At 39.4% G+C, this 15104-nt stretch overlaps 1 pseudogene; it reads right to left on the minus strand.

Annotated features, from left to right (window-relative positions):
* Window positions 1-489: 489 nt before the first annotated feature.
* LOC118537449 (U1 spliceosomal RNA) lies at window positions 490-632 on the minus strand (annotated as a pseudogene).
* Between the last annotated feature and the right edge of the window lie 14472 nt (window positions 633-15104).

Consider the following 15104-nt stretch of genomic DNA (forward strand, 5'->3'; position numbering starts at 1 on the left):
GTTAATATTAGGGTTTTTTTTATTCTTAAAACTCTTTTAATATATTCTGTCTCAGACCCCTTCCTACCTGGCCAGCTTGGGTCTCTGGTTCCCAATTCCTGATCTGCCCCTGTGGCGTGGACACTACCCCTGCCTTCCCGAGCTCTGACCTCAAATCCACCTGCTGCTCTGATTTATCTTCACCCCTGCACTCCTTCACTCCCAGTCTGGATTCCTTTCTTCGCTCTAGGACTCCCCACGATTTCCTACGGATGAAAAAAGCGGAGGTGCAAATACAAAACCAGCAAAAAAGTTCAAACTTACGGGTTTTCTTCCACGGACAAGTCAGGCAAAAAGAAAATCGAGTTGCTTAAGAACTCACACTGGGCTTCTCAACGTAGCTCGCTCTCACCACTTAGTGAATTCGTCCTGTGAGAACTGGGGGCAAAACGCAGGGAGCGCAACTACCGAGGCCGAAGAGCTCCAGTGTGGCCTCAAACCTGAGGGGATCAGGGGAAAGCGCGAACCAGGGCCCCACTTCCACGGATCGCGCAGGAAGCCGCAGGGGTGAGCAGAGCCAGAGTGCACTGGTTAAGCATCACCCTGGGAAAACCACCTCCGTGATCATGGTATCTCCCCTGCCAGGTAAATATAATACTAGTTTTAAAGATGGAACTGTGTATCAAAAGAAGCTGCTATAGCATAACGGAAAGCGGTTCCTCTTGAGACAGGACAAAGCAGATAAGGCTGCGGGGAGAACGGAGTGTTCTTTTATACCACTGAGCACTATTTCATTTTGTAGAATATTTGTGTGTAATAATGTAGGCAAATATTCAAAATATAATGTTAAGTGAAAGGGGAGGATTAAAATTGGTAAAAATTTTATAGCAATATATAGCTATTGACATAAATTTACCAAATTCCAAATATACATGCCTTCTGTTAATATAAAATCTGAATACATCGAACTACATTTTTTAAAATATACTCAAAGTAGTTATCACTGCACGATAAGCTAATGGTAATTGTAACCTAATTTTTTATCTTTTTTTCTTTTAACTACAATAAGATATATTACTTTCTTAGGCAGGGGGAGAACTTTTTAAAAACTTTTCCGACCTTCAATTACTAAGGAAATGGCTGAATTGCAAACAGGAGTCACATGTAACTGAGGTGCTCGGGACCAGAGCCGCTTAAAAGATACAAATTGGGTAGCACTGGGTCACAACCTTTCTTTGCTGACTTTCACCCTGCCTGCTGTCCCAGGATTCTTCTCCTGCAAAGAGCTCCCAGCTGCCCAGAATGTCTGGGCATTCCCAGGGGCTGCCTCAAATGTGCTCAAATGGGAGCCATCCCATGTGGTGTCAGACAAGGCTGCTGTGTCCTCTGCATGAAGCTCTGCAGGGCACCTCTGCCACCCAGCGGAAGCCCTGGGGCCCTGGAGGGGACACTACTGCCCTGTGACCTCTGGAGCTGTCAATCCACCAAAGCCTCCCTCTACCCTACCTCTGCCCTGAGTTACAATCAGCTTGTGGGCTATGAAAGAAATTCCGCCAGGGCCCTGGAGGTTTTTTGTGTTCGGGTTTTTTTTTTAAGATTTTGTTTATTTATTTGCCAGAGAGAGCACAAGCAGGGGGAACGGCAGGCAGAGGGAGAAGCAGGCTCTCTGCTGAGCAAGAAGCCCAAAGCAGGACTTGATCCCAGGACCCTGAGATCATGACCTGAGCCGAAGACAGACAACCAACTGAGCCACCCAGGCATCCCATGGGCCCTAGAGTTTTAGAGAGATTTCAGTAAAAATAGCTCTTTCTGGATTTCATTTATTGGCATGTAAACCTAAAGTTTCACACACACACACAATGTGCATAAGAATCAGTGTAAAGAACTGGGCAAAAGAAAAGCCCTCCATGGGATGGATGTTCTTTCTTGACTCCCCATATTCCCTGGGGGCTTCAGTGGAGCCAGAACTGCCAGCCAGACTCCCTCTTCCTTGAATCCATCTGGCTCAGTTCTTTCCTTGGGGGCAAGTGTTCAACACGTGTGTGTCTTTGTTGAGTTACATTGGCACTGTGCAGAGTGCTTGGTGAGCATGCAATGATTGCTGATTGATTATTAACTGGTGAACAGTGGGGACCATTGAGGCCCCCCACAGAAGGCCCTGTAGAGTAAAGCAGTAAACCAAATCCTGTGATGTTGTCATTTTATGAAACAAACTGTTCACATATTGGCAATATCACATGGGTCAATTCAATATAAGAAAAATATCCTACCTGAAATAGCCAATAAACCCAGGAAAATGTTCTGTTGGAAGATTCTGAAAACCCCATTCTTGGATATCTTTTATAATCTACCTGTAACTATTAAGTATTCGTTTTTGAAAATACCCTAAAAGTTCAAATTCTAAACTGTAAATACTCAAATATCCCAAAGCCCAGACACCAGAGATGAAATTTGATTCCAACGACTTTGTTCAGCCATGAGTCCCTAAGATGGTGTGCAAAAGGCCAATTGTTAACAGTCTACCGGGAGAGACAGCAGTTTTGCTCACTTAAATCTCTCCATCTTGGCCCAAAAGCTGCTGAGAAATATCTCCTGGGGCCTGGTAACTTGGGGTTTCTACGTGCAGTAAATCCCACACTGTGCCTTGCATCCCACCCTTCAGCAGATTCATCTGCCTGCAGATTGATGTTTGGGGACCATACCGACCTTTGGAACGGATGTCGATAGTGGTCACTCGTCCAATAGATGAGAATGTTGCTCACCTAGCAGCTTTCTTGGCCTGGCTCAAGCCTCTGCAACTGAAGGCAGTAAAGGTAACTGACAATGTAATTTATCCACACTTCACCTGGAAAGAGTATCATTTCTCTGAGCTCTCTAGAGACCCTAGCCTCATAAAAAGGCCCAAGATGCCTGTCAGACCAAACAATGCCTATCATGTTTTATTACATGGAATGAAACATAAGACTTTATGCTCCATTAGCAGAAGGTTTCATTTTCACTCCAAGAAGGTAGTTCAACATTACAATATCTTATCTTGTTCTTTCTTATGTTTTTAATATAAACGGCCTTAAAATTCCCTACTTTCATCCCTCACACCCACCATCTCAGGCATCCAGAAGCTATATTATCAGATTTTACAGTCAGAGATAATGTGGTATTGTAAGAGTGCTGATGTATATGCGGGGTGTGTGTGTGTGTGTGTGTTTAAATAAAACTACAGCCTGATAAAAAGAAGAAGTTTGCTCTCTAGTGGCTGACTTATAAAAGGCTCTGAAAGGCACACAATAAGATATCTTAGAAAAAGAGGAAATTTAATAGCGATATTTCTTTAACAAGGTCTGAGTAATTATTTTGTTTTTATTTTGTTTTTATTTTTCCTTACAGTGAACAACTAGATCATACAAAATGTTTTGTGAATATTTTTTCCAATTAAAATTTTTCCTATCAACAAGCTAATTTCAATTCTAAGTTCTTAGAGTAGTAATTAGGTTTCTGGTGTTTTATTAGCATATTGTACCTTTAGAAAGCTCTATGGATTTTTTTAATACCAGATAATTAATGTCTATTATAGACACATTGCTCAATAATATATTATCATTAGAGCTTTTTATACCATTTTTAGCCCTTTGCAGAAAGATTATATAAATTCAGTGAAAAATCGTATAATTTTTAATATCATGCTAACTAATATCATTGTATTACTCCTTTTTCTACAGCAACTCAATTTATAAAATGTTACTATAATAAGAACTATAAATGAAAACATTTATTCAGTGTGCCCCTCTTTTTAACACCCCCTTTCATGTTTTACTTTCCCATTTTATTCTCCCACTAGTTCATGTCTGTCTCCCCAAGTCCACACTGTTTTCCCCAATTCTCTCCAGTACCCCTGGTCAGATAATAGGAAAGTAAACACCACCACTGGTCCCTGAAATTCCCACCCTGCATATTTAAAAAAAGGCAGGGATTACCTAGGAAGCTTTCTTACCTGCACAGTAATTAAATACTTTAAGTGATTTTCAGATCCAGTAGATTTTTGTCCTCATTTCACCTATGAGAAAGAAAACAGCATAAAGAAGTTTGAACTTTTCAGCAGGTCAGGACTACAGTGCAAGTGAAGTACTAGACAATGCAAAGAAGAGTGTTGTGTGGGGCAGGGGAGCAGGCATCCGGGACAGTGCAACGGGTGATTAAGAAGGGGAATGATGCAATCTGATTGACATTTTTGAAAATTATTCTGGCTGCTGTATGGAGAAAGTGCCACAACAAGGACAAGTACAAACAGGGAACCTCTTTGGAAACGATTGCAGTCATGCATGCAATGAAATATAGTGGCATGGACAAGGGGATAGCCATGGAGTTGTGAAAAATGAATGGATTTCTGATGTATTTTGGAGGTAGAGCTAAATGGTGATGGATTGGAGGTAGGGGTGTGACTTTTGACTGAGCAACTGGGTGGATGGTGATACCACTTAATGGAATTGAAAAGGCTGAGTGAAGCAGGTTGGGGAGGTAAGTGGCATTGAGAATGGTTGGTCATGGTTCAATCTGAGATGCCTATTCCAGAGGAGGTGTCAGGTTATCTCTTGAAGCTTTCAGAAAGTAACGTCAGGAGGTATGTGCCCAACTAGATCTCTTCTTGTTAGAAGTCTGGAGCTTTGGAGAGAAGTCAGGACTGGTGATTGATACTTAGAAGTCTCCCGAAAATAAATGATATTTAAAAGGAGATCCTCAGAGACTGTGGATGGAGAAGAGAAAAGGCCTGAGCTGGAGAGAGAAGGGAGGCCCATCCAGAAGACTGAACAAAAGTGGCTAGCAGTGGGGAGAGAAACAGAAGACAAGTGAGACAACACTAGTGAGTGGTCAGATAGGATGAGGACACTGAAACAACTGTTGAATTTGGCAACACAGAGGTCCCAGATGACCTTGACAAGAGCCCTTTTAGTGCAGTGATGGGGACAAAAGGCCCTCTTGTCCTTGCACCTCTATAATAGGTTCTTGTACCTCCCCTCCCAAATATGGGCCTAAAAGATTCCTTCTTCATGCAAATATGCAAGACAGAAAGGAACTAGTTGGTGCAGTGTCTGGGAAATCTCTTTCTTGTCTATGTTGATAAATTATACTCCATCTTTAATCTGCAGTCATTTTCTTTGAACCCTTTTAGAGTCAAACTGGGCAAGAAATAGGATTCTTGAATATCAGAAATCAAGCTATCCACCATTTCACAGAGTAACTCATCTTCCCCACAGAGTAGATGGTGAGGTAGAGGGAAGCTGAATTAAGGAGAAAATAGCTAGGGAAGGGTAAATCTGACCTAGACAATGTGAGCAGACAGAAAGTAGAGGGAAGGAGAACGAGGAAAAGAGTACCTTGGGGAGGGAAAAAGATATAAACAGGAAAAGAAAAAATGAGGGATAGCCTTTTTTCCTTAAGGCATAGCCCAAAATGAAAGTTGAACTACCTGCCAATCTCAGATGAAACAGAACCCAGACAGAGTAAATATGGAAAGCATTTCCACTTCAAACTATATGCCAAGCGTTGGGGAACAAGGAAAGAGAGTAACACATTGAACAGCAGAAAGGAATTATAATGTGAACAGGTGGACTGCAGAAGCTGCTTATTTTCTACAAGTCGTCTTAAAATTCACATAGCTATTTCAAAACACTCCCCTCCCCCAGGCCTCCTTGCTGGTTAGTTTCTGTACAACTGCATTTCCTAGGCTGTGGAAATGCCTAGGAAAACTGAAGTGAGAGGCTGAACCAAGAAGAATGTGGCCAATAGAGTCCCTTCTTTTTACTTCATGTGTTCATATGAGTAAGCACAGTGTGGAAAGGCAGAAACTTAAGTTATAATTGAAGGAAAAACAACCTGTTGATTCTGCTCTTTCACACTCCCGGGATGGGCTTTTGTTCAACTCACATTATAGTATATGCAATTTAATGCTTCAATATGATGCTGAAGACTACCGGGCTTCACTGGAAATGCTTGTGTGTGCTAACTCCATAGAACTTACAGGCTGTCAAGAGACACCAGTAAACCATGGTCAAGTGGGGGTAACTTTCAGCTGACAAGGACTGGCCAGAACCCTCAAGCTGGTCTTGGGATTATTCTTCTCATTTCCAACTGTGGCCTCACATTACCAAGCAATACTATTCTCCACCAGCCCAGTCCCCGCTCACCAGGGACCCCAGCAGTGGGTGTGCCTGAGGTCTAAGCTTAGAAGCCTCTCTTCACATGGTTTTTGCGTGGGGCTGAGTTGCTGGCTCACTTGACCTATTTGTTTCCTACATCAGAAATTCAGAAACATCACTCTTCAAATTCCAACTTGTGTCTCTTTTTCTGCTTTGTGGTCATTTCACTGTTACTTTAAAAACAGAGCACTCTGAATAGAACTGGGGAAGGGAATCATACATCTCAGCTCCCTGGACCAAAGAAAAACACATGCGATCAGTTGAGACCAAATGTGTTTCCCTTCTCCTACACAGAAGCATGGGATGGCAGTAGGAAGCTCCCTCTCCTAAAAGGAAGGAGGTCATGTATGGTTCATTAGCAATGACATCTGGAGAGAAAATACTGGTTGATGAAATGGCATTAAAATTATGTCATGACTACTGTCTCTCCTGCAGTTCAGAAGGAAGACATCAAGAAAAGGATCAATATTAATTTGTGGACCAACTACCTAGAATAGACCAGAAATATCACCTTCTAGGTCTGCTGTGCTCCCATCCCTGAAGCAAGACACAGAAGAGACTATCCCCAAATCTTCATCTCCGGAATCAAATTTCGACAGTAACGTCCTTGAGAACTCTTCTGGTTCCTTACTAATTGAGAAGGCTCCAAGCTTAGGCAATGCCAAATCATGCCAGAAAGTTATGTTCTTGGATCTTTACTGAGACTTCGCAGACTAATTCTGGCATGTTGAGGTCAGCCTCCTCTCTATCACAGAAAAGTAAAAAGTTAAAATAGAAGAAACCATGAGTTCAGATGGCAGAGGGTTTATCTGAAAAAGATAAAAGAGGGCAGCCCAGCCCAGAGGCCAAGTATTACTTTACAAGACTCTCTTAGTTCTTATGACTTCAGGTAAATATCTGATTTGCCTTAATATTTACACACGATGGTTTCTATGGTTTGGGGTATTTGCGCTTTGAATCGACATTAAGAAGGAATAGGCATAAGCGTATGGAAATGCAAGAAAGGTAAAGAAAACAGCCTTTATAGGTCATTAGGATTTTTGAACAGTTCCGAAGAGGAAACAAGCCAGGTATACACATGTACTTTAAATATAACACCCCAAACAGCAGTGAAGGCCCCACTCTGCTTTGTGCATATGTAGAATCTTGGTTTACCCCCACATTATAAGAGATCATCAGGAGTACATGATTCTATATCTTACCTTACAATAAAAAGAAAGGAAAGATTAAGGATAAGCTAGGGGCTAGATTTGGGGGTGATGAAAGTAGGGGAAAACCCACATCCTTTGATATATTTTTCTTACTGTAATTGTTGCTAAGGAAACCACTTCCTATCCATACGCAGCACATATTTCCCCTATTTGTTATTCTAACAAAGTGCGCAATACCACATTTAAAAACAGGAGAACAAGAGCCCAGTAACATATATTCAGGGACATTCAGAGCTCTAAAATAATTGGAAAGAGATTAATGAGGTTGTCCTAAGAGTCAGGGAACAAGGTGCACTTAGCAGAGAGAAAACCTACTCTCTATTGTTAGCATTTACCGTCCAATCCAAGCTAGAATAAATGCCCTTGAGCATTAGAAAAGAGGCTGCTTCTACTTCTACAGCTCTCCCTCCATGGGGAAAGGATGGTGGAACTCATGCTTCATAGAATCCCAGAATGTAAGAGCTGAAAGAGTATTAATTAACTTAATCTAAGTTCCTCATTTGACAGTGAGGAGGCAGAGAAACTTGCCAAGGTAACATGGTTACTTCATGGCTAAATTGGGAGTAGAAGTCATTTTCTGACTCCCAATGCAGGAACAGAAATTCAAGGAGTGTTGTCTGATGGCTGGAATTGAAAGACTCAATCTTAAAGGACTCCTTGATCTTTCAAGCTCAACTTGCCTTGCATTGCAGAAATCCCCAGGAAGTTTCATCTTTATTCATACTATGGACTTGGGCAATCGTGACTCCTTGCCTATCCATCAGTAAATATCTATGCAGAGATCACTGTGTTTGAGGAAACAGTGGAGTTTAAGTGTAGTTCAGATCTCCTGGAACAGACATAATCCTTGTACTTGTTCACCTCTCAAGAGTGCTCCAGGTCTGGTGGAATCACAGTCCCAAAAGTTTCCTCAGGCTCTAGAAACTATCTAGCTCACTCTTTTCTCCTCCCCTCCTCTTTCCACTTCCTTATCATTGTGCCTTTGTTAGCTACATTAACATCCAAAGAGGTGTCCTCTAAAGGAAAGAGATATTTAAAAAGGGACTGGGAGCAACCAAGAAACAATCAAAAGAATCCGGCCTTTGATGTGATAACATGATTGACAGTGATGGTGGTGAGGAAGAATTTTATACCAGTTTGGCTTTGCATTGCTGAAAATCAAAGTTATTCTAAACAACTGGGTCAGACTGTAGTTATTCAATCCCTTTTATTTTCTCTAACAACAAATCCCTTAGATTGCCTAGAGTTAATTAGAAGCTCCCAAACATTAAATATATGTTTCTTTTGTTTGCTGGAATTTTGGCATTTTCTTTTTCACAAATGCCTTGATTGAAAATATTTCAGCACAATGATACTTACCAATCTGTCAAATGTCTTTGAGCAGTCCTGTTGATGTGTTGTCTAAGATCCATTAATTCTATTCTTTTCCATGCTCTCAGTCACCCACTCACTTCTCCAGTAAATATGTACACACAAACCACAAAATATTGTTCTGCCTCAACCTTCTGGAATTTTTTTTAAATCCAAGAATTCTACTCTATGGCATACAGTAAAACTCACGCACTTAAAAATAAATGTAATTGAAATTTCTCTAGACTGGATTCTTCCCTTTCATGGTTCTAAGCCTGAATATGGGCCAATGATGCTGTTTCCCTTAATCAGCACACTTGACCTCTGGCTAACACAGGGGGAACATTCTAGGTGATGAAACAAAAACAAGAGAAGTCTTAGCAAACCAAACTGACTTTCAACTCTTTTAGCTTTCCACTTTTGTGCTTTTGAGATGTTGTGCCACCCATAATATCAACTGTTTGTTTCAAATGTATTTCTTACACAATTTCTAATCCTGTGATCAAGAATCTAGAAAACCAGCTGAGAAACTAGATGACTGTTGTTTCAATTATAAAATCATTCAAAGATATGTGATATAAAATATTATAAAATTTATAAGACCTTTCCTCAATAGCAGTAGTCCATAAAATAGTATCTTTTATTTGTATAAAGGTATGTACTTTTGAAAATACTTTCTCACAATAAGAGTAATAGCTAATATTTATTAAATACTAACTCTGTCAGACATTGTTTTAAATGTTTTACATACTAACACATTGCATTATCTTGTACACAGTTTAAAGAAGAGAAAACCAAGACATTGTTTTCTATGTAAAGTTTAGTTCTTCTGCTAAATAAATCAGGAATTATCTCGCTAAGCCTTCATCAATTTGTAAAAAAGATTAGATCTATAGCTTCTGGTCTCTGCTGTTGTACTTCATTTGTGAGTATAAGAAACCGAAACTCTTATTTTCTCTCAGAGAAGTTATTATATGTTCAGCTTATTTATTTGGGTATGAAAATACAAAGTCCCAAGTTTTCATTTATGAACACCAAGCGTCAATTAATATCTGTAATAGGAGAAAAGACAACTTGCAAGTTAACTTATTTTTCTGTTAGTCTGGTATGACTCCAGGCAAATTGTTACTATAAATAAAATCTCTGCCCTAAACAGAACAGAAAAAGAATTTGTTGAACATAGATCTTTTTATTTATTTATTTTTTAAAGATTTTATTTATTTATTTGAGAGAGAGAATGAGATAGAGAGAGCATGAGAGGGAGAGGGTCAGAGGGAGAAGCAGACTCCCTGCTGAGCAGGGAGCCCGATGCGGGACTCGATCCTGGGACTCCAGGATCATGACCTGAACTGAAGGCAGTCGCCCAACCAACTGAGCCACCCAGGTGCCCCGAACATAGATCTTTTTAAAAAAACTTTTTAAATTTAAATTGAATTAATTAACATACAATATATTATTAGTTTCAGAGATAGAGGTCAGTGATTCATCTGTCTTATATAATACCCAGGGCTCATTATATCACGTGCCCTCCTTAATGTCCATCACCCAGTTACCCCATTGCCCCACCCATCCCCCCTCCAGCAACCCTCAGTTTGTTTCCTATGATTAAGAGTCTCTTGTGGTTTGTCTCCCTCTCTGATTTCATCTTGTTTTATTTTTCCCTCTCTTCCCCTATGATCCTGTTTTGTTTCTTAAATTCCATATATCAGTGAGATCATATGATAATTGTCTTTCTCTGATTGACTTATTTCACTTAGCATAACACCCTCTAGTTCCATCCACGTCATTGCAAATGGCAAGATTTCATTTTTTTAGTGGCTGAGTAGTATTCCATTATATATATATATGCCACATCTTCTTTATCCATTCATCTGTCAGTGGACATCTGGGCTCTTTCCATCGTTTGGCTATTGTGGACTTTGCTGCTATAAACATTGGGGTGCAGGTGTCCCTTCGGATTACTACATTTGTATCTTTGGGGTAAATACCTAGTATTTGCTGGGTCATAGGGTAGCTCTATTTTTAACTTTTTGAGGAAGCTCCATACTGTCTTCCAGAGTGGCTCTAACAGTTTGCATTCCCACCAACAGTGTAAGGGAGTTCCCCTTTCTCCACATCCTTGCCAACATCTGTTGTTTCCTGACTTGTTAATTTTAGCCATTCTGATTGGTGTGAAGTGGTATCTCATTGTAGTTTTGATTTGTATTTCCCTGATTCTGAGTGATGCTGAGCACTCTTTCATGTGTCTGTTGGCCATTTGGTTGTCTTCTTTGCAGATATGTCTGTTCATGTCTTCTGCCCATTTCTTGACTGGATTATTTGTTCTTTGGGTGTTGAGTCTGAGAAGTTCTTTATAGATTTTGGATACTAGCCCTTTATCTGATAAGACATTTGCAAATATCTTCTCCCATTCTGTCCGTTGTCTTGGTTTTGTCGACTGTTTTCTTTGCTGTGCAAAAACTTTTTATCTTGATGAAGTCCTAATAGCTTACCTTTGTTTCCCTTGCCTTTGGAGACCTGTCTAGCAAGAAGTTGCTGCAGCCAAGGTCGAAGAGGTTGCTGCTTGTGTTCTCCTCAAGGATTTTGATGGGTTCCTGTCTCACATTTAGGTCTTTCATCCTAATTCATCACCCATTCATTTTGAGTCTATTTTTGTGTATGGTGTAAGGAAATGGTCCAGTTTCATTCTTCTGCATGTGGCTGTCCAGTTTTCCCAACACCATTTGTTGAAGAGATTTTCTTTTTTTCCACTGGATATTCTTTCCTGCTTTGTTGAAGATTAGTTGACCAAAGAGTTGAGGGTCCATTTTTGGGTTCTCTATTCTCTTCCATAGATCTATGAGTCTGTTTTTGTGCCAGTACCATACTGTCTTGATGATTACAGCTTTGTAATAGAGCTTGAAGTCTGGAATTGTGATGCCACCAGCTTTGGTTTTCTTTTTCAACATTCCCCTGGTGATTCGGGGTCTTTTCTGATTCCATACAAATTTTAGGATTGTTTGTTCCAGCTCTGTGAAAAAAGTTGACGGTATTTTGATAAGGATTGCATTGAATGTGTAGATTGCTCTAGGTAGCCTCGATATTTTAAAAATATTTCTTCTTCCAATCCATGAGCATAGAACATTTTTCCATTTCTTTGTGTCTTCCTCGATTTCTTCCATGAATGTTCTATAGTTTTCTGAGTACAGATTCTTTGCCTCTTTGGTTAGGTTTATTCCCAGGTGTTTTATGGTTTTTGGTACAATTGTAAATCGGATTGACTCTGTAATTTCTCTTTCTTCTGTCTCATTGTTTGTGTATAGAAATGCAACTGATTTCTGCGCATTGATTTTATATCCTGCCACTTTGCTGAATTCCTGTATGAGTTCTAGCAATTTTGTGGTGGAGTCTTTTGGGTTTTCCACATAGATCATCATGTCATCTGCAGAAAGTGAGAGTTTGACTTCTTTGTTGATTCCGATGATTTTTATTGCTTTTTGTTGTCTGATTGCTGAGGTTAGGACTTCTAGTACTATGTTGAACAATAACAGTGAGAGTGGGCATCCCTGTCGTGTCCCTGACCTTAAGGGAAAAGCTCTCAGTTTTTCCCCACTGAGAATGATATTCGCTGTGGGCTTTTCATAGATGGCTTTTATGAAATTGAGGTATGTTCCCTCTATCCTTACACTGTGAAGAGTTTTAATCAAGAAAGGATGCTGTACTTTGTTATATGCTTTTTCTGCATCTATTGAGAGGATCATATGGTTCTTGTCCTTTCTTTTATTAATGTAGTGTATCACATTGATTGATTTGTGGATTGATTTGTGGATGTTGAACCACCCTTACAGCCCAGGAATAAATCTCACTTGGTCATGGTGAATAATCCTCTAAGGTACTGTTGGATCCTATTGGCTAGTATTTTGGTGAGAATTTTTGCATCCATGTTCATCAGGGATATTGGTCTGTAATTCTTTTTGGTGGGGTCTTTTTTGGGGGGGGATCAAAGTAATGCTGGCCTCATAGAAAGAGTTTGGAAATTTTCCTTCCCTTTCTATTTTTTGAAACAGCTTCAGAAGAATAGGTATTAGTTCTTCTTTAAATGTTTGGTAGAATTCCCCTGGGAAGCCATCTGGCCCTGGACTCTTGTTTGTTGGAAGATTTTTGATTGCTGCTTCAATTTCCTTACTGGTTATGGGTCTGTTCAGGTTTTTTATTTCTTCCTGTTTTAGTTTTGGTGGTTTATAAAAAATGGAATGCATCCATTTTTTCCAGATTGCCTAATTTATTGTCATATAGTTGCTCATAATATGTTCTTATAATTGTTTATATTTCTTCAGGTTGGTTGTGATCTCTCCTCTTTCGTTCATGGTTTTATTTATTTGGGTCCTTTCTCTTTTCTTTTTGATAAGTCTGGCCAGGGGTTTATCAATCTTGTTAATTCTTTCAAAGAACCAGCTCTTAGTTTCATTGATCTGTTCTACTGTTCTTTTGGTTTCTATTTCATTGATTTCTGCTCTAATCTTTATTAATTCTCTTCTCCTTCTGGGTTTAGGTTTTATTTGCTGTTCTTTCTCCAGCTCCTTTAGGTGTAGGGTTAGGTTATGTATTTGAGACCTTTCTTATTTCTTGAGAAATGTTTATTTTTCTATATACTTCCCTCTTAGGACTGCCTTTGCTGCATCCCAAAGGTTTTGAACAGTTGTTTTCATTTTCATTTGTTTCCATGAATTTTTTTAAATTCTTCTTTAATTTCCTGGTTGACCCATATCATCCTTTAGTAGGATGCTCTTTAGCCTCCATGTATTTGAGTTCTTTCTGACTTTCCTCTTGTGACTGAGTTCCAGTTTCAAAGCACTGTGGCCTGAAAATATGCAGGGAATGATCCCAATCTTTTGGTACCAGTTGAGACCTGATTTGTGACCCAGGATGTGATCTATTCTGGAGAATGTTCCATGTGCACTAGAGAAGAATGTGTATTCTGTTGCTTTAGGATGGAATGTTCTGAATATATCTGTGAAGTCCATCTGGTCCAGTGTGTCATTCAAAGTCCTTGTTTCCTTGTTGATCTTCTGATTAGATGATCTGTCCATTGCAGTGAGGGGGGTGTTAAAGTCCCCTACCATTATTATATTATTATCAATGTGTTTCTTTAATTTTGTTTTTAATTGGTTTATATAATTGGTTGCTCCCATGTTAGGGGCATAAATATTTACAATTGTTAGATCTTCTTGTTGGATAGAACCTTTAATTATGATATAATGTCCTTCCTCATCTCTTATTACAGTCTTTGGTTTAAAATCTAATTTGTCTGATATAAGGATTACCACCCCAGCTTTCTTTCAATGTCCATTAGCATGATAAATGGTTTTCCATCCCCTCACTTTCAATCTGGAAGTGTCTTTGGGTCTAAAATGAGTCTCTTGCAGACAGCATATCAATGGGTCTTGCTTTTTTATCCAACTGATACCCTGCATCTTTTGATTGGGGCATTTAACCCATTTACATTCAGAGTGACTATTGAAAGATATGAATTTAGTGCCATTTTATTACCTGTAAAATGATGATAATATACCTTTCTATATATTGTCTTTGTTCCTTTCTTGGTCTATATTACTTTTGGGCTCTTTCTTTGCTTAAAGTATCCCTTTTAATATTTCTTGCAGGGCTGGTCTCGTGATCACAAATTCTTTTAGTTTCTATTTGTCCTGGAAGCTTTTTATCTCTACTTCTATTTTGAATGACAACCTAGCTGGGAAAAGTATTCTTGGCTGCAAATTTTTCCCATTTAGCACCCTGAATATATCATGCCAATCCTTTCTGGCCTGCCAGGTCTCTGTGGCTAGGTCTGCTGCCAGTCTGATGTTTCTACACTTGTAGGTTATGGACCTCTTGTCCCGAGCTGCTTTCAGGATTTTCTCTTTTCTCTGAGACTGCAAGTTTCACTATTATATGTTGTGGTGTTGACCTATTTTTATTGTTTTCAAGGGGTGGGGTTCTCTGTGCCTCCTGGATTTTGATGCCTGTTTCCTTCCCCAGATTAGGGAAGTTTTCCACTATAATTTGCTCCAATATACCTTCTGCCCCTCTCTTTCTCTTTCTTCTTCTTTTGGGATCCCAATTAGTCTAATATTGTTTTGCTTTATGGTATCACTTATCTCTCAAATTCTCCCCATGTGATCCAATAGTTGTTTATCTCTCTTTTTCTCAGCTTCTTTATTCTCCATCATTTTGTCTTCTATATCATTAATTCTCTCTTCTGCTTCATTTATCCTGGCAGTTAGAGCCTCCATTTTTTATTGCATTATTTACATAATTTATTGCATTCATTAATAGCCTTCTTGATTTCAACTTGATTAGACTTTCGTTCTTCTATTTCTCCAGAAAGGGATCCTCT

This window comes from Halichoerus grypus, chromosome 9 (assembly GCF_964656455.1).
Source record: "Halichoerus grypus chromosome 9, mHalGry1.hap1.1, whole genome shotgun sequence".
In the NCBI taxonomy this organism is placed as follows: Eukaryota; Metazoa; Chordata; class Mammalia; order Carnivora; family Phocidae; genus Halichoerus; species Halichoerus grypus.